Source organism: Budorcas taxicolor, chromosome 22, assembly GCF_023091745.1.
Source record: "Budorcas taxicolor isolate Tak-1 chromosome 22, Takin1.1, whole genome shotgun sequence".
NCBI lineage: Eukaryota > Metazoa > Chordata > Mammalia > Artiodactyla > Bovidae > Budorcas > Budorcas taxicolor.
In genome coordinates, this window is record NC_068931.1 from 52,213,140 (window position 1) to 52,240,216 (window position 27,077).

A 27,077-nucleotide genomic window follows, 5' to 3' on the forward strand; every position below is an offset into this window, starting at 1 on the left:
CAAAAGAATACATACACCCCAACGTTCATTGCAGTACTGTTTACAATAGCCAGACCTGGAAGCAGCCTAAATGTCCATCAGCAGATGAATGGATAAAGAAGATGTGATACATTTATACAATGAAATATTAATCAGCCATTCAAAGGAATGAAATAATGCCATTTGAAGAAATATGAATGGACCTAGAGATTGTCATACTGAGTGAAGCAAGTCAGACAGAGGATGAGAACTACATGTGGAATCTTAAAAAATATATACAAATGAACCTATTTTCAAAACAGAAGCATACAAACTTAAGAGAGGGAACTTACAGTTACTGGCAGGAAGAGTGGTAGGGAGGAATAGTTAGGGAGCCTGGAATTGACATATACACTCTAGTATATTTCAAATGGCTGACCAACAAGGACCTTCTGTATAGCAGAAGGAACTCTACTCAATATTACGTAAGACCCAAATGGGAAAAGAATTTGGGAAAGAGTAGATGCAATTATGTAACTGCATCACTTTGCTTTACATCTGAAATGAATGCAGCATCACAACTCCACTATATTCCAATATTAAATAAAACATTTTTTTAAAGTACTTGGATTGTAGCTCCTGTTCTGTCATTAAATTAGTACGAGATTTGGAGCAAGTTATAGTCCATCTTTGTGCCTAAGTTTTCTCATGAGTAAATAAAGTGGTGTTCAGTCTCCAATTCGTGTTCTACTATTCGTGACCCCGTGGACTGCAGCACGCCAGGCTTCCCTGAATACATGGGACTGAATTAGTGGTGCTCCACTTGGAGGCACAGTAGAATCCAGGAAGCTCTTTAAAAATATTTATGCCTGAGCTCTGTTCCTGGATATTCTGATTTACATTATGTGAAGTGGAATCAGTGTGTGCTGGAAAAGCTCCTCGGTGATTCTAATGTGTATCCAGTGCTGAGAACTGCTGGGCAAGGCGATCCCTGGAGTCTTGTCCAGGGTGTATCATAGGTGTTAAGGGGACACACGTTGCAGGTAGATGGAGCTGAGTGTGAATCCCAGCTCTCTCACTCCCATCCTAAATACACTTAGGCAAGTCTTCATTTCAGGACCCAGTTTCCCCATCTTTATAATAAAGATACACTTGCCTCATCGGATTGTATTAAAGATTGCATGTAATACTGGGTATTAAGTAAATAGCTCAGAACATGGTAGGCACTGATAGTAAAGAGAATGATTCCTATGATAAAGCTGATTATCCCCATGGTCCTCTGCACCAAAAATCCTTTCCTGAGTGGAGTACTGCTTCATGAAGAGAAAATAGAATATTGAAACAAAATTTTAAAGACCAGAAACAACCCTGCCGAGTACCTCCAAACTTAGTGTATCCCATGACTGCATTTGATATTGCCAGGGGCTATGTAATAAATGGTGCTAGACTGACTGATTACAAAAAGGAAAAATAGCACAATCAAAAATCTTCTTTTGTTCTTAAAAATAGGTTTCAGATGAATGAAATACTTAAATATGACAAAGCCAAACTTGAACTATTTTAAATATTTATATTTTAGTTATATAGTTATGACTAACAACTAACAATATATATAATAGTTATATTGGAATAATCGATTAAAATTGGAATAAAAAATATTTAAAATTTTCCATTAAAAAATTGGGATAGAGTCTTTATACACAAAAGATAAGTCATAAGGGAAAGGATAAAAATACTGACTGCTTTGAAATTTAGCATTTTCTATCCCCAAAATACTAGAAATTTGAGATATTTATAATACATATAAGAAAGAAAACCGTATATCCCTGTAACTTATTTTATACATAGTAGTTTGTCCCTCTTAGTCCCTTGCCATTTCTTGCCTTTTACTCCTTCCAACTGCCCATTGGTAACCGCTAGTTTAGTTTTTATATCTGTGAGTGTGTTTCTCTTTTGTTATATTCATTTGTTCATGTTTTAGTGATAACGGACAGTATTTGTCTTCAACTGTCTGATGTATTTCACTAAGCATAATGCCCTTCTGGTCCATCCATGTTGTTGCAAATGGAAAAATTTCATTCTACTGTGTGTGTGTGTGTGTGTAGGGGGTATTGTTGTTGTTCAGTCGCTCAGTCGTGTCTGACTCTTTGTGACCCCATGGACTGCGGCATGCTAGGCTTCTGTGTCGTTCGCTATCTCCCGGAGCTTGCTCAAACTCACGTCCGTTGAATCAGTGATGCCAACCAGTCATCTCATCCTCTGTCGTCTCCTTCTTCTCCTCCCTTCAGTCTTCCCCAGCATCAGGGTCTTTTCTCATGAGTCGGCTCTTTGCATCAGGTACATATCATTAATGCCACATCATTTCAGAATAACTGGGGCTTCCCAGGTGGCACTAGTGGTAAAGAACCCATCTGCCAATACAGGAGACATAAGAGATGGGGTTCCATCCCTGGGTCAGGAAGATCCCCTGGAGAAGGAATGGCAACCCACTCCAGTATTCTTGCCTGAAGAATCCCATGGACAGAGGAGCCTGGTGGGCTACAGTCCCTGGGGTCGCAAAGAGTCTGACATGACTGAAAGCGGCTTATCACTAGCATCTTTGTCCATTCATCTGCTGATGGACACTTAGATTGCTTCCATATCTAGGCTGTTGTAAATAATGCTGCTGTGAACTTTGGGATGTGTGTATCTTTCCAAATCATAATTTCATTTTCTTTGAATTAAATGCCCAAGAGTGAAATTTCTGGGTCATGCAATAGTTCTTTTTACAGTTTTGTAAGAAACCTCCATCCTGTTCTCCATAGATTTACATTGTTACCAACTGTGTAGATAGTTACCTTTCTTGGCAGCAGAGGTGAATGTGACTCTGAGAAGCTATATAATCTCTCATGATCACAGTGCTGGGATGGGAGGCTGGCTGTGGGACTCCAGAGACCAGGTTACTAACCACCACACTTTGCAAAGGTTGCAACTGCTTGAGTGTACGACAAAAATATTTATTGTGTGAAGTCATCTTGCTTTTGTTATCCGACAAAAATATTTATTGTGTGAAGTCATCTTGCTTTTGTTATCAATGTGGAAAACAAAATGAATTCTGTGAGTTGTTTGTATGGTGAGTCTCCAGTTCAATTCAGTTCACTTCAGTCGCTCAGTCGTGTGTGACTCTTTGCGACCCCATGAATCCCAGCACGCCAGGCCTCCCTGTCCATCACCAATTCCCGGAGTTCACTTAGACTCACATCTATTGAGTCAGTGATGCCATCCAGCCATCTTATCCTCTGTCGTCCCCTTCTCCTCCTGCCCCCAATCCCTCCCAGCATCAGAGTTTTTTCCAACGAGTCAACTCTTCGCATGGAGTGGCCAAAGTACTGGAGCTTCAGCTTTAGCATCATTCCTGCCAAAGAAATCCCAGGGCTCATCTCCTTCAGAATGGACTGGTTGGATCTCCTTGCAGTCCAAGGAACTCTCAAGAGTCTTCACCAACACCACAGTTCAAAAGCATCGATTCTTCGGTGCTCAGCCTTCTTTATAGTCCAACTCTCACATCCATTCATGACCACTGGAAAAACCATAGCCTTGACTAGACAGACCTTTGTTGGCAAAGTAACGTCTCTGCTTTTCAATATGCTATCTAGGTTGGTCATAACTTTTCTTCCAAGCAGTAAGCGTCTTTTAATTTCATGGCTGTAGTCACCATCTGCAGTGATTTTGGAGCCCCCCAAAAAAGTTAGATGTGTTCAACTGTAGAGAGAAATACACAGTCAAAACCTGGGGGCTTCTCACACAAGCTCATGCCTGATTTTTCTGAGCCTCTTACATTCCTTGAACTGCACGAATGTGTTTTAATCTCAGTTCCATTACCTAGCCTCCTTTCTCTCCATAATAAAATGGTTTTCTTCATACATGCTGAAGACTAGGTTCTAAAACAGGGCAAAGAAATTATTGTTGACCAGATCACAAAATCCTGTGCCTCGATCTAAAGGAAGTTGCACCTTTAACTCTTAAATACATTAACCTGAGAAATATCACTTGTCCAGAAATTAAGATAAAGTAATAGTAACTAAGTAGTAAGGAAACTCAATTTGTTTCTCTGGTATGAGACGTGCAGGTCAAGTATGTGAGCAGTATAACTGAGCTTCCTCTGCTTTTCATGACCACATGGTTCATTTCAGCCCCCATTCAACAAAGATTCATCTTTCATTTATCAGAATAACAGTAATCACTGGCATCTTGAACTGCTAACTTTGGAATTGTTTAGCTGTTGTGAAGAGCAGAAAACTCAGACCGCAACATCCGATGTGTTGAGGAATAACCTCAATATCTCACCTAGGTGACAAATGTAAGTAGGTGTAAAAAAGAGAGAGAAAAGAGAAAAGGTGGGAGCTTTAGTTCCTTCTTCAAGAGCTATAAGGCCAGGGAACATTTTCTGCATATTTTCTTGGGAACTGAAGCTTCTAGTACCTACCACATTATTTCCCTCAGCCTCCTGTTTCACTCAAGGGTTTTCCACTTGAGGAACACTCTCCACACTATCACATACTCTTTGACAGATAAGTGATACAGGATGAAACTGACTTCAGTGATGGGTTTGCAAACAAAAACATGGCTCAGACTGTACTGGACCTCAGAACACCTGGCTCTATTGCCTTGTTCCACCTTTAGAGCCATCCTGTTTCAAGGATACACAGACAGTCGGCTCAGCTGGTGGTCTGCAGCATTCCAGGGCTCTGTCATTATCTAGCCCTGTCTTTATAATTCAAGGAGGGACTGTTACCAGCCAGAAACTGCTCTCTGCCACCAGTTTTATCAGTAATAAAGGCTGACATTTTGATCTCCGTTTGCTTGTTGCCTGTGTTTTCTTTTTTTATTTTTATTTTTCAATTGGTCCTAAAATCAAGAGGAGGAGAAAGGGGAGAAATTTATTTACCCCCTAAAATCTTGACACAGCATTGTTGGGGAGATACATGAGGAGGCAAATAGAAAGAGAGGAGCAGCGCTGAAGCTACAGCCCAGTCCTGCTGTACTCGGCTCCATGGAGGGCTGTGGATAGGAATGAAGCCAACAAAATTAAAGAAGGAAATTCATGTTGTTTTAAAATGGCTTATTGAAGGAAACAATAGTAGCGGGAAAATCAGTAAAGCGCATGACGCAGAATAAAAAGCAATGAAGTCTGGGGTAAAGACAGACACTATTGTATTCAACAGAAGGAATCATGGGACTAATAACAATTATGTGCTTTTTATTATAGAAACAAATAAAATGTTTCCATTGGAAGTCACTGATCCCAGGAACTGGGAGTGCTGGAGAATCGTAACAAGCATTCACAGTGTTTTCTTACCAGTTCAATGCTTGTGGTATATTATCAATATAAGTAAAGTGATACCTGCTGAGAAGAGAAGTCACCCCAGAATTATAATACCAATTATGTCTTCGGAAGCATGGAAACAGTTTTCTCTCCAGAGCATCGCTGAAAGGAGGAATTTTTTTTTTTTTTTAAATTGCTAGAGAGTCAAACCAGGACATTGGACAGAGCTCTTTTTTTCCTTCCAAGGGCTGGAAAAGGAAGAACATACTGAAGAATGTCATCAAGGGTATCAGCATGGTAGGAAAATACAAAGCAACTCTAAGTGCACAAGACTCATCTTAACTCATACTTCCTACATCAAGCATGTGATCCCTAAAGATGTGGATCTGAGAAGGACGCTGAGAAGGAGCTAGCATTACGTTGCCTGTTGCCAGCCACTCCTGACTAAGGTTACTCTTTCTGTCTGTCTTTTTTTTTTTTTTTTTTACTGTTTTTTCCTTTTTACTTTTTTAACATCCTAGGAAAACCATACCTTCCCAGGAGCAGAGCATTGTCTCTACTCTTCCTTTCCCCCTTGCAGTCTGCTCAGCTATATCTCTTAATTGACCCAAATTGATTGCATCAAACAAACTAAGCCTCCCTTTCTCTTTGGTTGCATGACCACAATTTATGCTTTGGGTACCATTCTTCAGACAAAACAAACCTTCAACACAAGAAAGAAATTGTTCTACCTTGGTGTCCCAAGTTGAAAGACTGTAACCTCATTTGATCTGACCCCACTGCAAAATGCGCTGCAGTAAAAAAGTCCTAAACCCTTTGCCATTTGTCAGTGAGCAGTAATCAAGGTCTTGAATGGGGACTTAGTCTCTAGAATGGGTACCATTTTCCGGAGACTATGCTGAAAGATCTTGGCATCAAAAGCAGCAAACTTGGCAGCATCAAGGGACAGGAGGGAGTGATGAAATACCAAGAGAAGGAGAAAGGTTCTCTTTGGAATTTTCTATGCCTCTGTGTCCTCTGCCTGAAATGGTACTTTCATTTTTTCTTTCTCATACGTTCTTAGTCTTCACGGTCCAGCTTAAGTGTTATCTCTTTAGGAGAGTCATCTTTATTGTCCCTTTGTCCTCTGCCTTTCCCCCTCTTCCCTCAGCCCAGTCAAGGTAAGAGCTACACCCTCTGGGCTGAGGCACTTGCGTGCACACATCCCTCTGCCGGCACGTGCTTCACACTGGGTTAAGAGATTCTGAGTGTCTTTCTGTTATTCCTCCCCAGACTGTGAGAGCCTTGGAAGCAGAGATCATGCCTTCCAGTTCTTTCTATTTTCATAGATTGTTAAGAATCTAGTAGGTATGCAATACAGGTAGGAATGAGCACCCTGATGAGTGAATGAATGGAATGAACAATATTTTGCCTTGGGTCATCTGTAAAAAAACTGCTATCTAATTAACTGGTATGATGAGTTATTCTACCAAATAACTTCCAGGAAACTTATCTCTAATAACTTTCCCACTTGCCCAAACCAAAATCTTGGGAATCATTTTATTTCTGTCTCCCACCCTTCCCCTTCCTGTCAGCCTAATCCCCTTTCCATCATAGCTGTGTCTTCCATCCCGACTGGTATTCTGCTTAGCAGCATGACTTGTCCACAGCTTATCCCAGCCCCTACCCATCCCAGCACTCAAATGGCTCTTTCATACCAAGAGAAAAATGGATGTGGTTATGGAGGTAATTTTAGAACATAGGTGCTAACTGTGAGAGGCACTTGATATATGGCAATAAGTTAAAATTATCTGAGATGTTAAGGATGTTTATATAACAAATTGGAAAGAAGTGTGCATGCGAGCCCCTTATCCTTCATGATCACAGTGGAAACTCAAAAGCAGACTCCCCTGTGTAAGTGAGGAAAACGTTTTACAAGATTAAAACATTCCAAGCGCTGTTGCCTCTGATGATAACAGTAAATAATTTCCCACAAGGAGTGGGAATAAAATGAGATCAAATAACAAGGGCCCATACGTGGTTGCACAGTGGGAAGATGGAGGATGCAACCATCACAGAAGGGAGAGCCTTGACACACAGAGGGGCCATGCAATTCACAAAATCCTACATGGATGTAAGTTCCTGCCTGACATTTGAATAACACAAATATCTCATCGTAACTGGCTTTAGCTTATGTTTCCCCCCTGGCCTTTCTGTTTCTATTTCTTAGGGGAAGCAAATAACCTATTATCAACTCTTGATATATATAATGGTTTTAACTTGAGCTCCTGAAGCTGAGTTGTGGGAGCTGGTGAATAAGACAACATTTCTCTTCACATTCTGTTGTAAAAACATTCTTGGTATTTCTCTTATTTCCTATGCCTTAGAGAGCTCAGTAGGGTGCTGAATTGCAGTCAAGATACAAATGTACTTGCAAACTTGGCATTGATTAATCTTGATATTTCCTGCAAGGTGAAAATGGAGGTTGTTTTTGCAGTACAGACTTCTCCATAAGAGTTTGACTCCTAACATCTCTGGTGGGTAGTCTAACTGGGTTTATAAGGTTGGATGAAGCTTGTTTGGGGAGAAATGAAAGGAGCACAGAGGCTTGAGGGCAGCTGATGTTTATTTACCTATAACTCACTCTATTTCAAAAGACTCTTAAGCCACTGCCAGCTCTAAGACTACTTCAATGTTTTCGACATATAAACGGCAACATTATGATCACTAATTTGATGCTTTCTCAATAACTTCTCTTGGAAGAAACTCAGTGTTCTCATGATTTCTTCCAAATTAAGTATGCCAGTTTAGTCTCTTTTCATCTCTGGTAATGTTCCATGCTATGTATCTTGTCTTTTGAATATAAGTTTATATTTTTCAAGACATAGAGGACATCTTATAACCATCAAGAGCCAAATGATAGATTGGATGGCAACCATGATGTCCATACCTCTGATAATTGTACCCTGGGCTCCTCCCAAAGAAATTCCAAATGCCAAGGCATAGAAGAAGAGAATTCAGTTTTATCTTCAGTCTTATCCTCTCCAATAAATGGATATTATAGGATTCACTGGAAAAATATTTGAATATACTATTGGAAAAGGGCTTCCCAGGTGGCTCAGAAGGCAAAGAATCTGCCTGCAATGCAGGAGCTCCAGGTTCAGTCCTTGGGTTGGGAAGATCCGCAGGAGAAAGGAATGGCAACCTGTTCCAGTATTCTTGCCTAGAGAATTCTATGGACAGAAGAGCCTGGCGGGCTACAGTCCATTGGGTTGCAAAGAGACACGACTGAGCGACTAACACACACACACCATTGGAAAGTGAAGAATTTGGATACTGTAGTCTAGATGCAAAAGGAGTGTTTTAAAATCTATTCTATTAGATAAGTCTAGTGCAGTATTGATAGCCCTCTACTGAGAAGTAATTAAAACAGCAAACGATTATATTCTAAGGAATTATTCTATAAGGCACATGTATGGAAATTCTTAGTGTGAATATGCATGTATGGTGCTTGGAGAGGATGCCGAAATTTGAGTTTTCTTCTTGAAGTTGCTCCATTAACAAACCCAGCAAACTGTTCTTTTTGCTCGAAGTAACTAGAACTGTGATTTCAGGAGAAACATCACACCGGGCACATGGTGTGCACAACCAGGAGAGACAGAAATCGACTACTGTTCCCGAAGTCCTGGGGCCTCTCTGTTTTACCCTCTAGCGGGAGGGTCCAGCTGGGGTTCAGAGGAAGATTTGCTCTTGTTGAACTGCAGTAAGGGCTACCTGATTCTGAGCCACCTGGGGCCAGTGCCCTGAAGCATGGCACCCGCCTGTCAGCTTGGCATGTTTGCCTTGACTCTGCTTCCTAACGGTGACGTTTATCAGTACTCTTCTCCTCCCTGAAGGCACCAACCCACTAAAATGAGGGGAGAAGGGAAAGGAGAGGTCTCTGGGGGTACTCAAATCACTTGGCAAAGCCTGAGGTTTTCTAAAATGAAGGGGAATGTTTATGCTCAGTCTTAGACCAGAAGACCCCAGAGTTGTCATGTGTTAACTAGTTTGTATAATCAGGTGAGGGACTGGAGATGAGCAGAAGAGACTTGTCTTTTAAATCGCTTCCAGTCCCTGAGCCATCGGATGTGGCTGAGTATACATGACCACAACCCAGAGACCGAGATGTGCCTTACCGCACTCTTACTCCAAACCAGGAGCTGTGAACCTAGGAGTCACAGCCCCAGTCTCGTTCTGCCTCTGCCACTGCTGATAAGCCTGGATGTCACACCAAGAAAGATCACTCTCCTGAGTGAAAGCAGAGACCTCCGTGGCACCCACGTGCAGAGGTTGGTAGGGGCCCAGTGTTCACAGTCCATCTCCTCCTCTATAAACAAGGCTAGGTGTTTTATGCTAGCAGCAAAGTAATGATGCTAAGAGACTGAATGATTAAATGCCAGTCTGCCAGCCAGAGTACATTTGTTTTCTGCTTGAAAAAGCCACTTTCATTTTGTATGACAGCTTTCTTAACTGCAGCATAGCTCAGAAAATGACAGAGAGCGAATGAGAATAAGTGATTGTAAAACGGCAAACAACTATTTGCTACTATTTGAACTACCATTTAACTGTTCATTCAATTTCTAGTCAGAAGCCATCACTCAGCTGTGGAACCAGAATGTAGGCATTATTTATTTGGTGGCATTACAATGCCATCTAATCTTGGGGAAAATCTTAGAGGCAAAAATCAGAATATCCAAAAATTGCCTTGACATTTAGTGGCAAAATACAATGCTGCACTGTGGTTTTTTACATCTCCATATTCTTTTTTCTCATTGTTGCAACTGAAATACTTGAATTCCATTCTCATTCTAGTGTTACATCCTCAATAATATGATTTTTTTTTTTTTTTTTTCCCACAAGCTATCTGTTAGCACTGGGCAGAGCTGAAGTTTCTTAAGATGTGCTTGGACTAGACCTGGCTCCCATTGAGTACCATGAATTTCTGTTGGGAATAGGCACATTCATAGTTTGCAGGTTCTCTAAAGAGTTGCTCTGCATTGAAGAACTAGGAGTCACCGCAAAAGGAGGTCAGCTACTAGATGCTCGGCACATTTTATTTTATTGAAACTTCTTAAGGATCTTGATGGCTTCCGGAGTGCCTGCTGGTGCAGGAGACGTGGGTTCGATCCCTGAGTGGTGAACGTCCCCTGGAAAAGGAGGAAATGGCAGCCTACTCCAGTATTCTTGCCTGGGAAATCCCATGGACAGAGGAGCTTGGCGGGCTACAGTCCGTGGGTTCCTAAGGAGCTGGACAAAGCTTAGCTACTGAGCATACACATACACAGCCCAGCAATCTTCATGAAGTAGGTAGCTTGCTTTTGTTAGAAAGAAGTTGAGGCATATCTAAGTTTAATGATTTCCTAGATAGTTAGAATTTGACCCCCTGATCCTAGGCCCATCCTACCACAAGGCTTCTCAAAGGAAGCTCCTAGTGGTACAGCCTCTTCCACAGGAAGGAAAGAAATTCAAATGTTCAAAGGGAGTCAGTTAGCACTTACTGTGTGTATACAGTTGTAAATCTGAAGTAAGGGGGCAAGTAGTTTTCAGGCAACTGTTGCATAGTTACACTTTCACGTAGGAGCTAGCTTTTTGCTTGTGAATATGGAAAGGTTATATTTTTAGTAGTTTAAGGATCCTGACCACGTTGAAAGCATCTTTTGGGGTGTCTTCTAAGACCTCCTTCAGATCTGGTGTCATAGCCCTTGCCTGTTTGCCTGCTTGCTTACTTGTTTGCTTGTTTGTAATGTTAATTATTTCTCCCCAACTTTTTATCCTCTAAAAGTGTACTTGGTGTTTGATAATAAACCATGTTAATTTGGGGTCAAGTTTAGTGTTAGTGAACAGATCAAGTGATTTAATGTCATTTTGTGTCTAAAAAGAATTGATCCCACAGTCAATGGATATGAGTTCAGTTCAGTTCAGTCGCTCAGTCATGTCCGACTCTTTGTGACCCCATGAATCACAGCACACCAGGCTTCCCTGTCCATCACCAACTCCCGGAGTTCACTCAGACTCACGTCCATCGAGTCAGTGATGCCATCCAGCCATCTTATCCTCCGTTGTCCCCTTCTCCTCCTGCCCCCAATCCCTCCCAGCATCAGACTCTTTCCAAATGAGTCAACTCTTCTCGTGAGGTGCCCAAAGTACTGGAGTTTCAGCTTCAGCATCATTCCTTCCAAAGAAATCCCAGGGTTGATCTCCTTCAGAATGGACTGGTTGGATCTCCTTGTAGTCCAAGGGACTCTCAAGAATCTTCTTCAACACCACAGTTCAAGAGCATCAATTCTTCGGTGCACCTCATAAAATGAAATGTTTGAGTATTTATAACACTGTCATAATGGTTCCTAAGGGTTTTAGTGAGAAGAAAAAATCTTTTTGGAGAATGTTTTGGCAGTATGTATCAAGAGCTCTACAATTTACTATTTTGGTCAAACAGTTTCACTTCTAAAAACTAACACTAAAGATGTAATCAAAAATGTATGTTGGGATTTTTTTCTGGGACACTCATCAATGTGTTTTTAAAAGATACAAGAATTAATACATCTAATATGGGCATGTGTGGTCAGTTGTGTCTGACTCTTTGCAACCCCAGGATCCTCTGTCCATGGGATTTTCCAGGTAGGAATACTAGAGTGGATTTTCATTTCGTCCTTCAGAGGATCTTCCCAACCCAGAGATTGAACCTGTGTCTCTTGTGTATCCTGCTTAGGCAGGTGGGTTCTTTACCATTGCCACCACCTGGGAATCCCAAGTTTAACATGGGGAAATAATGAAATTACTATTGATTATTTCTCCAAATAAATCTAAGATAGAATACTAAAACCTTTATTTAAAACATTGTTATAGAATGATATGTAATGCTTCAATAAATATTCACAACATATTGATAAATATTTTAAAAATATTCTAAGTATAGTTATATTTGATGTATTATTCTATGTACATATGATATGTATATTGTGTGTATATCAAAAGGTATCAGTGATTTTTGACTGGGTTTTTGATATGTTTTCTCCACAAATTTCTTATAGTATATAATAATAATTTTGTAATGATATTTTAAAACCTATTAAAAGTGCTCAATTTAGTATATACTTATACTTTCTAAATTATAGTAGGTTAATCATCTGATTTAACTAATGGAAATTTAGCATAGCCTTACTCAAAAATACAGCCTTCACAGACTTAGAGAAAATATTTGCAAAGAATACATCTGATACAGGCCTGTGAGTCCAAAATGTGCATAGAACTCATAAACCTTAGCAATAAGAAAATGAACAACCTGATTCAATGAGCAAAGGACCTAAATAGACTTCTCACTAAAGAATACATACAGATGGCAAGGAAGCACATGAAAAGATGTTCAATATCATATATCATTCAGTTCAGTCACTCAGTTGTGTCTGACTCTTTTTGACCCCATGGATTGCAGCACACCAGGCCTCCTGGTCCATCACCAACTCCTGAAGTTTACTCAAACTCATGTGCATTGAGTCGGTGATGCCATCCAACTATCTCATCCTCTGTCATCCCCTTTTTATGCCTTCAATCTTTCCCAGCATCAGGGTCTTTTCCAATGAGTCAGTTCTTCACATCAGGTGGCCAAAGTATTGGATTTTCAGCTTCAGCATCAGTCCTTCCAATGAACGTTCAGGACTGACTTCCTTTAGGATGGAGTGGTTGGATCTCCTTGCAGTCCAAGGGACTCTCAAGAGTCTTCTCCAACACTACAGATCAAAAGCATCTATTCTTTGGCGATCAGCTTTCTTTATAGTCCAACTTTCACATCCATACATGACTACTGGAAAAACCATAGCTTTGATTAGATGAACATTTGCTGGCCAAGTATATATCATTAGGGAACTACAAATTAGAATAACAGAAAGAAACCACATTGCCATTCCCTTCTCCAGGAGATCTTCCTGATCCAGGGATCAAACTTGGGTCTCCTGCATTTCAGGAAGATTCTTCACTGTCTGAGCCACCAGGAAAGCCCATATATACCTGTTCAGGTCAGTTCAGTTCAATCGCTCAGTTGTGTCTGACTCTTTGTAACCCAATGAATCGCAGCACGCCAGTCCTCCCTGTCCATCACCAACTCCCGGAGTTCACTTAGACTCACGTCCATCGAGTCCGTGATGCCATCCAGCCATCTCATCCTCTGTCGTCCCCTTCTCCTGCCCCCAAGCCCTCCCAGCATCAGGGTCTTTTCCAATGAGTCAACTCTTCGCATGAGGTGGCCAAAGTACTGGAGTTTCAGCTTTAGCATCATTCAAAGGCCAAAATCTAGAACTGACAACACCAAATGGTGGTGAGGATGTGGCACAAAAGGGAGTCTCCTCCGTTGCTGATGGGAATGCAGAATCGTTCAGCCACCTTGGAAGAGAGTTCGGCAGTTTTGTGTTTTATAAAACTAAACATACTCGTTCCATGTAATCTAGCAATAGTTCTTCTTGGTATTCACCTAAGTGAGCTGAAACTGATGTGCACACAAAATCCTCCATGCTAATGTTTATAACAACTTTATTCATAATTTTCCAGACCAGGAACCCACCAGCATATACCTCAGTAGGTGAGTGGTACATTCAGACCATGACGTATTATCCAGTGATACAACGAAATGTGTTACCAGGTCGTGCAAAGACATGGACAAACCCTCAGTACATATTACTAAATGAAAGAAGCCAGTCTGAAAGGCTGATGTAGTGTGTGATTCCCTATATGACTTTCTAGAAAAGGCAAAACTATAGAGGCAGTGAAAAGATTCATGGTTTCCAGGGTCTAGAAGGGAAAACAGATGACTAAACAAAGTATAGGGGATATTTAAGACAGTGGAGCTATTCTATATGAGATTATCACGGGAGATACATGTCATTATACACTCATTGTAACCCACAGAATATACAACACCAGGAGTGAACCCTGATGAGACTTACTTTGGATGATGGTGATGTATCAGTGAAAGTTCCATTGTAACAGATCTGTCATTCTTGTGTTGATAACGGCAGAGACTGTTCATGAGTGGGGACGGGGATATATAGGAACTCTATGCTTTCTACTCAGCTTCACTGTGAACCTGAAAATGCTCTAAAATAAACTTTATTAATAAAATCTATAAAGCTTTAAATTTTCTATCCATAGGAACTTACAACCGAAAGGAAAGAAAATACTGCTGATACTCTAGAGAGTTAGCAGGCTGAATTTCTGAAAAATCTCTCTGTGGATGTGTGAGGAGATCTATGAGTTTAAAGTGAAGTTGTATGCATTTTCTTTAACAGGCCACTTGGTAACTATTTCTGGCTTTGGCATAACTTCTCAGCTCTGTAGGGTGAAAGCAACCATCAAAAAGATGTAAGCAAACATGTGTGGCTATGTTATCAGGAAATGTTATTGTCCAGCACAGATGGTCTGCTAAACAATTCCACTTCTGGGCATACACCCTGAGGAAACCAGAATTGAAAGAGACACGTGTACCCCAATGTTCATCGCAGCACTGTTTATAATAGCCAGGACATGGAAGCAACCTAGATGTCCATCAGCAGATGAATGGATAAGAAAGCTGTGGTACATATACACAATTGAGTATTACTCAGCCATTAAAAAGAATACATTTGAATCAGTTCTAATGAGGTGGATGAAACGGGAGTCTATTATACAGATTGAAGTAAGCCAGAAAGAAAAACACCAATACAGTATACTAATGCATATATATGGAATTTAGAAAGATAGTAAAGATAAGCCTGTATGCGAGACAGCAAAAGAGACACAGATGTATAGAACAGTCTTTTGGACTCTGTGGGAGAGGGAGAGTGTGGGATGATTTGGGAGAATGGCATTGAAACATATATAATATCATATGTGAAATGAATCGCCAGTCCAGGTTGGATGCATGATACAGGATGCTCGGGGCTGGTGCACTGGGATGACCCAGAGGGATGGGATGGGCAGGGAGGTGGGAAGGGGGTTCAAAATGGGGAACACATGTATACCCGTGGCAGATTCATGTCAATGTCTGGCAAAACGAATACAATATTGTAAAGTAAAAATAAATAAAAATAAAAATAAAATAAACAAGGGATAGGATGTGGCTGGAAGAGCATGAAGTAGGTCTGTCCCAAGGCTTTGAAGTAGCGAGAGGAGCTCTGCTGTCAGGCGGGTGAGGGCTGGAAGGAAATATGGAGAAGGCAATTTTTTTTTTTTCTGGAATAGAAATAGAACAGCGTTTCTCTACAGTTCCTAGGGTCTCTGAACAGTTGTGTTAGGTTCAAAGAAATTGCAAAGAGGTATTAGTCTTCCCTAATAGTACCTTCAGAAATACTATTTGTTTTCCAGGAACTAGCTAATCCCTCAAAGTAAAAAACAATGACTGAAAATGGTAAAAGGTAACAAAACTATTCTCCTGCTTCCTCGGGTCTTCTCAGAAGGCAACTTGCTTCCCAGAATTCAGCTACCTCAATGTCTTTCACGGGAATAAGATCTGTAAGGAGACTCTTCTGTCTGAGAAGTCATTACCTACATCTAAGCATTTCCTTTCACCAGAGAAAAGAGGAGATGGGCCAGAGTCGTGCCTAAATAAAAGAACATATTTGAAATCAAAACTACAGCGTATTATGTGGCACAGTTATATAAGCTTTGCTGTTACTGGATTGAAATTGACCTCAAAGTACCTATCCAGTTTATATTTCCCCAGCTTTTTATAATTCTTTGAAGATGACCGGTTAGAAAATCCCTTTCATAGAGTTCTTATATTGGATGAGATCTAAGTTGTCTTGTTAAACCTCAGAAATGTGTGACTAAACTTTGGGAAGAATTCAGCATACATAATCATGGTAACCTTTGGCTGCATTCTTTTAGAAGTAGACATGAAAATGAAATGCTTTCTCAGTTATATATTTGAAGTTTATTTTTTTTCCAGTTGTCTTATATAATCAAGATATAAGCCTAAAAAGATAAACATTAGAACAACAAAAATATAAAAGAAAAAACTCATACAGGCTATATTATACCTACATATCCAAATGAAAAGACAGGCTTCATTAAATAGATTTAATTATATCATCAAATGTAATTCTAAATATCCAAATGTGTCTACTACAGGAAAACTAGAATGCCAATCTGACATGAAGATTTATGTGAATGGTCTCTTCTAGTGTTTCTATGTTTTTGTGTATATTGGCTACCCCATATTGATGAAAAATCGATAGATAGTTGAACTCATCTGGTTCGGCTGGACCTGGTCATGAGCCCCTGATCAAGGACATCTTTATGGCAGGGGATTCATGGATGAACTCTGTTCTGCTCGTGTACAGCACAGGGTTTATTTGGGGACCAGTGGATGATACAGTCATAGGTTCTGTTCTCAGAGCTCCATCTGCCTAGCTACCCAACTCTGATTTGTAAAATCAAGAGAGAAAAATCTCTCTGTGTGGGAATAAGCTTGCCTTTGTGGATTTCATGACATTGACAAATATGGGAGACATAGTACTTTGAAACGGCTGTCAACATTCAACATTATAATTAATGTAGATCTATGCCCCCTCCATGTGGCTTTATGCAGCTTTCTCACTTCCTGCCTTTACTGAGCACCTCCAGTGTGTCAGGTGGTGCTACTGGGTATATTCAGATGCACAAGACAGGGTTTCCATGTCAAGCGAGACCCTTAACAATCCCCATGAGAACGGATCTCCTCGTCAGGTTTATAGTGTTGCTCTGCACAGCAGGAGGCAAGGGGGAAATGATTCCTTACTATATTAATTCTGAGAATCCGAACTGTGGCATGAGGTGGTCCCATTTCCATGTGTAGGTGATATCAGTTCAGTCGCTCAGTTGTGTCCGACTCTCTGCGACCCCATGGACTGCAGCACACTAGGCCTCCCTGTCCATCACCAACTCCCAGAGTTTACTCAATCTCATGTCCATTGAGTTGGTGATGCCATCCAACCATCTGATCCTCTGTCGTCCCCTTCTCCTCCCGCCTTCGATCTTTCCCAGCATCAGGGTCTTTTCAAATGAGTCAGCTCTTCGCATCAGGTGGCCCAAGTATTAGAGCTTCAGCTTTAGCATCAGTCCTGCCAATGAATATTCAGGACTGATTTCCTTTAGGATGGACTGGTTGGATCTCCTTGCAGTCCAAGGGACTCTCAAGAGTCTTCTCCAACACCACAGTTCAAATGCATCAATTATTGGTGCTCATCTTTGTTCGTAGTCCAACTCTTACATCCATACATGACTATTGGAAAAGCAACAGCATTAACGTTTGTCGGCAAAGTAATGTCTCTGCTTTTTAATATGCTGCCTAGCTTGGTCATAGCTTTTCTTCCAAGGAGCAAACATCTTTTAATTTCATGACTGCAGTCACCATCTGCAGTGATTTTGGAGCCTAAAAAAAATAAAGTCTCTCACTGTTTCCATTGTTTCCCCATCTATTTGCCATGAAGTGATGGGACCAGATCCCATGATCTTAGTTTTCTGAATGTTGAGTTTTAAGCCAACTTTTTCACTCTCCTCTTTCACTGTCTTCCTGAGGCTCTTTAGTTCTTCTTCACTTTCTGCCACAAGGGTGGTGTCATCTGCATATCTGAGGTGATTGATATTTCTCCTGGCAGTCTTGATTCCAGCTTGTGCTTCATCCAGTCCAGCATTTCTCATGATGTACTCTGCATATAAGTTAAATAAGCAGGGTGTCCTATTTGGAACCAGTCTGTTATTCCATGTCCAGTTCTAACTGTTGCTTTCTGACCCGCATACAGATTTCTCAAGAGGCAGGTCAGGTGGTCTGGTATTCCCATCTCTTTCAGAATTTTCCACAGTTGATTGTGATCCACACAGTCAAAGGCTTTTGGCACAGTCAATAAAGCAGAAGTAGATGTTTTTTTCTGGAACTCTCTTGCTTTTTCTATGATCAGATGGATTTGATCTCTCATTTCTCTGGCTTTTCTAAATCCAGCTTGAACATCTGGAAGTTCATGGTTCACAGACTGTTGAAGCCAGGCTTGGAGAATTTTGAGCATTACTTTGCTAGCCTGTGAGATGAGTGCAATTATCTGGTAGTTTGAACATTGTTTGGCGTTGCCTTTCTTTGGGATTGGAGTGAAAACTGACCTTTTTCCTGTCCTGCAGCCACTGATATACCACTGGTATATCAGTGGTGAAAGAAGAAATGTACTTTCATGAAAAAGTTTTACTCCTTCTACTCTGCTTGGTATTTTTCTTAATGAGAATAGAGTAGAATCAAAAGAGCATCTGTGGTTTAAAATAAAATGAAGGCTGCAACTTCATTAATGTGTGTATATGTATGTGTGTGTGTATATGTATGTATACACACATACATATATGCACATATATACACATAGTATACATATACATATGAATACCTATGGAGAGTTTAATGCTTTATGAAATGAAAAGATTAATGTATGTCTATGTAAAGATACAGTGCACGTACTTTTATTGAGAAATAGATTAATGAAAGGATGAGTACCAAGATATTGATGATTATCTCCTGAGTGTGGGACTTTAGGTGACATTTTCTTTCTGTGTTATTGGAGCGTTTTAAAGCAAGTATGTGCTTTTTATGTAATTCAAACAAAAACAAAGCTGATTTCATTGTGAAGAAGGAGGGTCTACACAACACTAAATCCTTGCATTCCAAATTATTGCCAAAGAATACACACTCTGATTGCCTGCCACCAGAGTGTTTTAAGTGCTCAGTCCAAAGAAACAAAACTTAACCATAATGATCTGAAGGGCATGCAGTTCATTTGCTTCTGAGGTCTTGTGTTGAGCCTGAACAGCCCAGATCTATGTCCTTGTATTGCCTTGCCCCGTTTTCATCTTCCCTGGCCACATACCTCCACCAGTTGGCATTTTGACATTGTATTAAATGAAGCAAACATAGAAAATCTACTGAAAATTTAACTCACTCAAAGTCTACTATTAATCCATAAAGACACATAAAAGAACCCTCTGACATACAAAATTAGAAAACGTTTTTCTTTCCCATAGAATTAAGTATGGTCATGAACTCTGTGGATTTTGACATTCATAGAATTTCCTATTTTGTTTTACCTGACAGGAATATTTTAGTAAGGATTTTGCAACCCAGTCTGTCACTATTCACCAATGTTTTGCAACCATTTCCCCCTTCATTGCCTCCCAAAGGAGCTTTGTAAGGAATATTTGTTTCTAATCATCTAATTAGGCCCCCTTCCATGAAATTTTAAGACCACTGATAAAACGTGTGTCTCTTTATGTACCGTACAAATATATATATTTGTGCTTTATACAGAAAAAGAGTAAGTTTTTTTTTTTTACATGCCAAAATTTCTTAAATCCCTATCGAGAATGTGTGCTATATAGCAAATAATGGCCTATGTATCCTTCCAGTCATATTCCTCTGTCTAAACTTGTTATTTTATTTACTTTTCCCTAGTTCTCTCTATATATTTGTATGGAGAAGTGTGCTTGCACCACACACACAATCAGATATACTTGGTGGAAGCATTTTTGTAAAGATAATTTGATATATCATTAGATATAAATTGAGAGACCATAATCAGTGCTACCGTAGGCAAACTTGGCACTGGAAATAAAGAGGTTCTTTATAGGCTAAGCTTTGATCATGATGCTTATGTGACCTAGGGAAAGAAGACAGAGTCCATCTTGCATATGCTTGTGCATTTAAAAATATCAGCCATGACTGCAGGATGGAGGAAAGCAGTGTAAACCAGAACATTGTAAGCAATTTTTTTTTTCTATCCCAAGTGTTTCTTTTAAAAATGCATTCATTTCCTTTAATATATGCTCCTGCTCTACCAAGGCGCCCATACACACACACACACACACACAGATAGACAGACACAAATTTTATATATATATAAAAAATATAAATATATATTATATATTTATATATAAATATATATATATATAAATATAAATTTATATATAAATTATAAATATAAATTATATTAAATTATATATAAATTATTATATTATATTTATATAAATATATATAAAATATAAATATATATATATATAAAGTTTCTGTTCTAGTCCCCTTCTCTAACAGTTTTCATTACTCTCTTCTGGACCCTTTTGATCCTATCTACCTTGAAGGGGCACAACCTAAAGTACAAAGAGTCTCACAAATAAAAAGGAGAGCCATGTTACAAAACATACTTCCTGTTTTGGTGTGGCCAGACATACCGTGTACTAAACTGTGTTCAGGACAGATGTGCACATTCATTTCCAGGCACAAGTGAACTGTCAGCCTTGCTGAAATTATTTAAAGCCTACATGTTTTATGTGGATTATTGTTGGGGCCACTTCTCTAAAATACAGGAATAAATGCATTCAAAATACATGGGCAGGTCCAGGTGACTTTTCAAAGCAAGATAGTATTGCCTTATTGTGGGACATGAACCACCGAAATATAATGATTCAGGAGTAATTGCTTTAGAAGAGTTAATAATCTTGAAATGTTTGACATGGGGAAAATTTTTGTCGAAATTGATCTACTTAATAATTTTTAAATTTCAAGAAACATGTATGTCCTAGAGGAGACGCATGCAACATCAAGAGGATTTGTGTGATAGTGGCTTTCTTTCCTAATTGATTATGAAAGGAAACTTGAACTATTTAAATTTATTCTATAGCTGCATAGCTTCATGAGGCACATAAAGTGTTTCTGGGAATAAATGAGGGGAGATTGGAGAGCAGAATTTTAGGAGAGGGAAGCACTCATTTACATTCGTAAGGACTGCAATGCTTATGAATGTTAGAATCATTTAGGTGATGGTTTAGGCTAAAACTAAAGAAAAACTCATTTATTTCAATCAGCAATTATTTACAGAGCCTCTTCTAAGGGCCAAGCATTGCTCTAGGTATATGAATTTTTATATGAAGTTTCCTACTGTCATGGGGTTATATGTTCACAGTGGAAGTCACCCTGATTCAGCTCAGGAGCCTGAAATCAAAGTGTCACAGGGCTGTTCCCGGTAGAGGCTCTGCAGGAGCCTCAGTTCCAGTCCTCTCCTGAATTCTTGGGGCTGCAGGAAGTCTTGGGCTTTCCTTGGCTTACAGAAGCATCACTGGTCTCTGCCTTCATTTTCACACGCCTTCTCTGTGTCTTCTCGTGGCCTTCCTCTCTGTTTCAAATCTCCCTTTTCACTTAAAAGGACACCAGTCACTGGGTCTAGGACCTACCCTAAACCCAGAATGATCTCATCTCAAGAGCCTCAACTTTGTTACATCTGCAAAGATCCTGTTTCCAAGTAAGCTCACAGTCAGGGGTTAGGACTTAGATATATTTTGGGGGGAAGGCAATGTAACCCCCTATGTTGATATTTTGTCCAGAAGAAAGGTGACTCCAGGTGCGTTTGGATGTTAATTATCACGGAGGACTCAGATTCTTTCCATTCTTTTTTTTTTTTCCCCCTCACTGTCGATCTCGGTGTGCTGGTTTTATGGTTCTTAGTCTTCAGGGTGGTTGCAGCTACTGTGAGCGTCAGATCGGCTACATCACCATTTATAAGAAAGACAAACAGCTCCTTCATTGCTTTGCTCCCTGAGTGCAGGGACGTGTCCCTTTTATTCACTGCAGTCCCCAGCACCCAGGGGAGTGGGTGGAATGTTGTAGTGTCAGCTAAACCCAGTTGAATGAATTATTTGGTGAGGAGTTCATCATGTGTTCATGCCTACACCAAAGCATTATGGGAACAGGTTGGGGGGCAGTGCTTTGAACTATCAACATTTCTAAGGCCAAGGCTGGCTTAGTATGAATGGGGCAAAAACCTTGCTGTTGTGCTAAAACATTATTCTAGTTAGCAAGGAGAAAAGGGCAGTGTAAATGTTTATTGGACAAGCGATTTCAATGTTTTAGAAAAGGGTGTGTCAGACAAGTTCTGGTATATGCTGAACTGAATCGTTTCATGTCTCTGTCATAAACATGTCAATGACATTTAAGAGATTTAAGTTTTAGAGACACAGGCCATTTCTGAGAGACTTTCATCATCTAGCTATCAGAGGCTATCATTTAGCCTCCAGCCTGGATATGAATATAATCTAGCTTCTCAAGACATTCTTGTGTGAAACCTTCTGCCATATCATTAGCAATGAATTATTAAATGATTTAGCACAGACGGGCTAATTCCGTCAAAACCATGGGGTCAGAGTTTATGAGCAATCAAAACCTAAGACCACAGTGCTTTTTTTAATGAAGTATTTTAAGAAAAAAATAAATCTCCTCAAGTTTTTCTTGGTTTTCTCTTATCCAGTGTTGCACAATATGTTAATGTAATGAAATGAGAGCGTTTATTTTCTAAATTAGTACCTTTGGAGTCCATCCTGTTTTCTTTAGTATTCATGTTAAGAAAAATTAATTACAAAACAGCTGCTATACAAAAATCTCTCAATATGTGTATGCATGCCCATATATGAATCTAATTGCACTTATTTTACATTGTGTATTATTTGTTTAGACAGATTTCTTTAGACACTGGAAGACTTAACAGCTGCAAAAATGAAAACTAACCATTGTCTCCACTGTATCCAAGGGCTGCAGAAGGAAATGGGGTGTAATATAAAACCTCTGTGCAGTTAACAGGTCACCTTTTCAGAATTATTGATTGTTTCACTAAGTGGGCAATTAAAAAGGAAAACTGAAGAACTGAATATCCAGGTGTAAACAGAGCCTATTTGAAACTTTACAAAGCAAAGACATTAAAACCTCTATTGTTCAGCATTTCCTTGAAGGTGAAATGGGATTCTGCAACTTGCTACATTTGGCTCATCAGAATTTACAAATAATCACCACCCCCTGAGAGAAAGTAACAATACCGGAGGAACTAAGAAAATGTGTTCAAATCCATATTGTGGGGCCGAATGGCTTCCATCCCAGACTTTTCAGAGACTGGCTTCCTGTTTTGTTGCACCTGTCACAAAGAATTGATGTTGAAATTGCACAGCCCCTGAAGGATTAAAAACATTGAGTCTCTAAATTAAACAGGAGGGGTGGAACTGGGGACTAATGAATTTAGAACAGGAAATGGTAACCATAGGAGAGATATATTGAACATAACCTGGGGATGCAGTTGAGAGGGTCAAACAGAATCATCTACATTTCCACAAAGAGTGTATGTACCTGGAACTAACCCACAGTATTTTGTTAGGAACAGATGCTTCAGAAGAATCTGTGACAAGCTGGGGAAAACAGCAGATTTGAAAAAGAGTTTCCATCAGATTCTATATGACAGACCATCAGAACGAGCCATTATAGAATGAATGACACCATAATTTGGTGTGTGTCTAGGTCAGTGTCAGGACACATACAGGGAGCATTTGTTCCCAACAGTGACCACGGCTATCGGAGGATCTGGCTGGAGAATGCCATTAGTTATATTGCTTTTGTCTCACCTGAATGTGAACACGTGAAGTCGCTCAGTCGCGTCCGACTCTTTGCGACTCCGTGGACTGTCACCTACCAGGCTCCCCAGGCGACAGTCCGTGGGGTTTTTCAGGCAAGAGCACTGGAGTGGGTTGCCATTTCCTTCTCCAGGGGATCTTCACCTGAATAGCTAGGTCTTTTAGTATGTTTTTTGGAAGCACTTGTTACATGGTTGGGATGACAATGAGTCACCTGGTTGGAACAAGTTTTTCCTGAACAGATGCCATATGGAAAGCTCTGTGGTAAATGTTAGGTGAGGAATGAAGAAATAGACCAACATTCTTCAAACATGCCCTGAGCTCTTACTGTGAGCAAGGCTGTTGGCTAGATGCTGGGAGAGAAGGATGGATTGGAATTAGGAAAAAGACCAAGTTTTTGGTTTCAAGAAACATCCAGGGTAGAAGCTAAGATAGCTAGCAAAGATTTTGTCTTTAGGAACTAGTTTTGAGCATCTACTGTATGTACTAAGGAGCTTATGATCTGACAGTATGGTTTCTAATTATGAACAAAAGGTTGACTAGAAGCTCTGAGGGAAGACATTCAAGGGTAAAATTGCAATTCAGTGGGTTACGGTGTAGGGAAGGATTTCATTAGTTGGGAGTGTGTGACGAGTATTTGAGGCAGCAGGAAAGGTATGAGCAATGACATGGGTATGCTGATGCAGGGTTAAGTTCAGACAACCAGACAATGGATTTTGGCTGAAGATTAACAAATTTGGAAGGGAGTACAAATAACAGGAAAACATGGAGGTCCTATCCTAAGTAATGACCTTAATTCTCTGTGTGTGTGACAGTCGGTCAGTTTTATTCAACTCTTTGTGACCCCATGGACTGTAGCCTGCCAGGTTCCTTTGTCCATGGAATTCTCTAAGCAAAAATACTGGAGTGGTGTAGCTATTCCCTTCCCCAGGGGATCTTTCCAACCCAGGGATCAAACCCAAGTCTCCTGCATTGCAGGCAGATTCTTTGTCATCTGAGCCACCAGAGAAGCCCATACTTAATTCTGGTAACAATAAAATATTAAAAGGTTAAAATCTAATAGGTTTTATTCTGGCCAAGTTGTGGGGTAGTTCATCCTCTGCACCAGAATGTTGACTCAAGTTGGTTCTAGAGATACAACGTTGAAAAAGTCATGATGGAATTTAATTGGATATCCAGAGAGGGCAACATCAATAGCAGCTACACTGCAGCATAAGTATTTAATAATAGCTCTTAGGAGAATGTTGGGTATTGAGCCCTCTTTTTATACTTTTTTATTCCTCTCACAGAGATTTGGTCCACCTGGGTATTTTCTCTCCCTCTAGTCTACCTCTCACAAAATAATGGTTTTCACCGTATGACTTAGTCCACCATTTTTGCAAGGTGGCTGTTGCCCCATACCTTCACCCCACAACATGTGAAGGAACCAGGAAGAATCTCCTTCCCAAGCCTCTTGCAGACTTCTCCTGGTGCACTGACTAGGCGCTCTGCCTGTGCTTTGCTGCAAGAAAAGCAGACGACTTGTTTTATCAGCCCATGTATTGGAAGCAGGCCCTACCAGCTAGGAAGAGGAGGCTTTCATGGGGATAAAAGCTATTGGATACATAACTTGAAGTCTGCCACAGTAAACCACAGCGAAATTGTTATACTTCGTTTTTAAATGGTTTATTATGATCATTTCTCAATGATGGTGTGGTCTTGATCCTGCGTGGTAGAAGTCGGAAAGGTGTATACATTATTTATAATACTTAGTTACCGTGATGGTAGCTGGAGATAATAAATACGATCTCTATTCTCCGAATAAAAAGTTGCCTCTAATTCTCAAATCATGGACAATTCACTTTTACCATTGTCATCATTGTAATCCTCGTCATTACTGTGAATCGTTCTCATCAAATAGCTTTCATTTAGTCCTCTGCTTATACAGGACGCAGCATTATCTTTTTCTCTCAAAAATGTGGAAACTAATGCTTTTGGAGAAATTGGGGTATTGGGAGGATAAATGAGCTCTTGCAGGTGTATCCCATTGTATGTAATAGATAAAATCCTAAAAATACAAGTCTATATTAAAGTTTTGAAAATTGAATCAATTTAAAATATACTAGGGGAGGTTGGTATTTCAAGGAACATTGTAGTGAATCTGTAATGCCAGGACTCCATTTAAGATGCAGATATTCAGCCTCAAGTTCAGCCGTTTTCTAAACTTTTTTTATTTTCCATGTTGGGCTGTTCTTACATTGATTATATGCTTTTTACTTTTTCAGGAAAATCATTACAATCCAAGAGTGTCTTTACTTCTAGGAATATAATATCTAGTCATTTCCATTCATGTCTTAGAATTATTATCTTTATTATTCTTCATGTTTTCGGTTGAGCTCTATTTTAGACTAGCCATTTTGGAAGGTTCAAATAGTAAAATCTCAAAAATGGAGAAAAACTCAGGAATCGCACATAGTGGTTTATGGAAAATCTAGTTCAATGAATGATTCATGCTCAGCACACAACCACATGGAAACTTAGGAGAAAATAAAGCAGCTGGAGATGAAGGGTGGAGGGTAGTAGTTCTTCCAGCCTGGTCCCTTCCTGGGTTTTCCCTCTTTTGGGAGGAGATGCTCATGTCAGCTCCTTATACAGGCTCTGAAATCAGACCACATGATTCAAATCCTGATGTTGCCAACCATGAGAGGTAGGCAAACTTGGTACCTGCTTATGTTCTCTGTATCCTAGTCTTCTTATCAGGCTGTAAATACTGGGTGATAATAGTCACTAGGTCAGTGAGTTGTGGAGGTGGTAAGAGTTAGGACCTAAAAAGCACCTGGAATGGTTTCTACCTGAAACAGGCACTCAGGAAAGTTGGCTGTTAACATTATCCTCTATAAAGTGAAAGCTGCTCGGTCATGTCTGACTCTTTCTGACTCCATGGACTATATATAGTCCATGGAATTCTCCAGGACAGAATACTGGAATGGGTGGCTGTTCCCTCCTCCAGTGGATCTTCCCAGCCCAGGGATCAAACCCTGGGCTCCTGCATTGCAGACAGATTCTTTACCAGCTGACTCACCAGAGAAGCCCCTCCTCTATAAAGTATTCACAAAATAATGTGACATGGAAGGACATCTTTTGAAATTTGCCTATCTAATTCCAAACCCTCATTTCACCAGTCAGTGAGCAGAGTCCTTGAGAGGGGAACTGATTTGCCTAATGTCAGGAAGGGAGGTGGTAACTGGAAAGATGAGTAGCTTCAGGCCATGGAGGCCTCTTAGGCTTTCCCCACTGGGGCTTCACTCAACTCCAGAGGTCATTAGCACTTTTATTACAGGAACAAAAAGGCAATATGGCTCAAAGATTTGTTCAGGGTAGAGTTTCTCAAACT